Here is a 2384-nt window from a genome sequence, read left to right as displayed (position 1 = left end):
CTCCTGAAGCTTGAATCCCTGGTTTGGTGATGCTTTCGAAGCAGCTGGTCCCGGCTGTACCCAACGATCTTCTAGCTTAGGGAGACTTCGCTTCTCCCAGAAGGCACCTGGAAGATGCAAATTAGCCTCCTGAAGCTTGAATCCCTGGTTTGGTGATGCTTTCGAAGCAGCTGGTCCCGGCTGTACCCAACGATCTTCTAGCTTAGGGAGACTTCGCTTCTCCCAGAAGGCACCTGGAATATGCAAATTAGCCTCCTGAAGCTTGAATCCCTGGTTTGGTGATGCTTTCGAAGCAGCTGGTCCCGGCTGTACCCAACGATCTTCTAGCTTAGGGAGACTTCGCTTCTCCCAGAAGGCACCTGGAAGATGCAAATTAGCCTCCTGAAGCTTGAATCCCTGGTTTGGTGATGCTTTCGAAGCAGCTGGTCCCGGCTGTACCCAACGATCTACTAGCTTAGGGAGACTTCGCTTCTCCCAGAAGGCACCTGGAATATGCAAATTAGCCTCCTGAAGCTTGAATCCCTGGTTTGGTGATGCTTTCGAAGCAGCTGGTCCCGGCTGTACCCAACGATCTTCTAGCTTAGGGAGACTTCGCTTCTCCCAGAAGGCACCTGGAATATGCAAATTAGCCTCCTGAAGCTTGAATCCCTGGTTTGGTGATGCTTTCGAAGCAGCTGGTCCCGGCTGTACCCAACGATCTTCTAGCGTAGGGAGACTTCGCTTCTCCCAGAAGGCACCTGGAAGATGCAAATTAGCCTCCTGAAGCTTGAATCCCTGGTTTGGTGATGCTTTCGAAGCAGCTGGTCCCGGCTGTACCCAACGATCTTCTAGCTTAGGGAGACTTCGCTTCTCCCAGAAGGCACCTGGAAGATGCAAATTAGCCTCCTGAAGCTTGAATCCCTGGTTTGGTGATGCTTTCGAAGCAGCTGGTCCCGGCTGTACCCAACGATCTTCTAGCTTAGGGAGACTTCGCTTCTCCCAGAAGGCACCTGGAAGATGCAAATTAGCCTCCTGAAGCTTGAATCCCTGGTTTGGTGATGCTTTCGAAGCAGCTGGTCCCGGCTGTACCCAACGATCTTCTAGCTTAGGGAGACTTCGCTTCTCCCAGAAGGCACCTGGAATATGCAAATTAGCCTCCTGAAGCTTGAATCCCTGGTTTGGTGATGCTTTCGAAGCAGCTGGTCCCGGCTGTACCCAACGATCTTCTAGCTTAGGGAGACTTCGCTTCTCCCAGAAGGCACCTGGAAGATGCAAATTAGCCTCCTGAAGCTTGAATCCCTGGTTTGGTGATGCTTTCGAAGCAGCTGGTCCCGGCTGTACCCAACGATCTACTAGCTTAGGGAGACTTCGCTTCTCCCAGAAGGCACCTGGAATATGCAAATTAGCCTCCTGAAGCTTGAATCCCTGGTTTGGTGATGCTTTCGAAGCAGCTGGTCCCGGCTGTACCCAACGATCTTCTAGCTTAGGGAGACTTCGCTTCTCCCAGAAGGCACCTGGAATATGCAAATTAGCCTCCTGAAGCTTGAATCCCTGGTTTGGTGATGCTTTCGAAGCAGCTGGTCCCGGCTGTACCCAACGATCTTCTAGCTTAGGGAGACTTCGCTTCTCCCAGAAGGCACCTGGAAGATGCAAATTAGCCTCCTGAAGCTTGAATCCCTGGTTTGGTGATGCTTTCGAAGCAGCTGGTCCCGGCTGTACCCAACGATCTACTAGCTTAGGGAGACTTCGCTTCTCCCAGAAGGCACCTGGAATATGCAAATTAGCCTCCTGAAGCTTGAATCCCTGGTTTGGTGATGCTTTCGAAGCAGCTGGTCCCGGCTGTACCCAACGATCTTCTAGCTTAGGGAGACTTCGCTTCTCCCAGAAGGCACCTGGAATATGCAAATTAGCCTCCTGAAGCTTGAATCCCTGGTTTGGTGATGCTTTCGAAGCAGCTGGTCCCGGCTGTACCCAACGATCTTCTAGCTTAGGGAGACTTCGCTTCTCCCAGAAGGCACCTGGAAGATGCAAATTAGCCTCCTGAAGCTTGAATCCCTGGTTTGGTGATGCTTTCGAAGCAGCTGGTCCCGGCTGTACCCAACGATCTTCTAGCTTAGGGAGACTTCGCTTCTCCCAGAAGGCACCTGGAAGATGCAAATTAGCCTCCTGAAGCTTGAATCCCTGGTTTGGTGATGCTTTCGAAGCAGCTGGTCCCGGCTGTACCCAACGATCTTCTAGCTTAGGGAGACTTCGCTTCTCCCAGAAGGCACCTGGAAGATGCAAATTAGCCTCCTGAAGCTTGAATCCCTGGTTTGGTGATGCTTTCGAAGCAGCTGGTCCCGGCTGTACCCAACGATCTTCTAGCTTAGGGAGACTTCGCTTCTCCCAGAAGGCACCTGGAAGAT

The sequence above is a fragment of the Ranitomeya imitator genome, chromosome 2 (assembly GCF_032444005.1).
Source record: "Ranitomeya imitator isolate aRanImi1 chromosome 2, aRanImi1.pri, whole genome shotgun sequence".
NCBI classification, from domain to species: Eukaryota; Metazoa; Chordata; class Amphibia; order Anura; family Dendrobatidae; genus Ranitomeya; species Ranitomeya imitator.
This window is presented reverse-complemented; position numbering follows the sequence as displayed.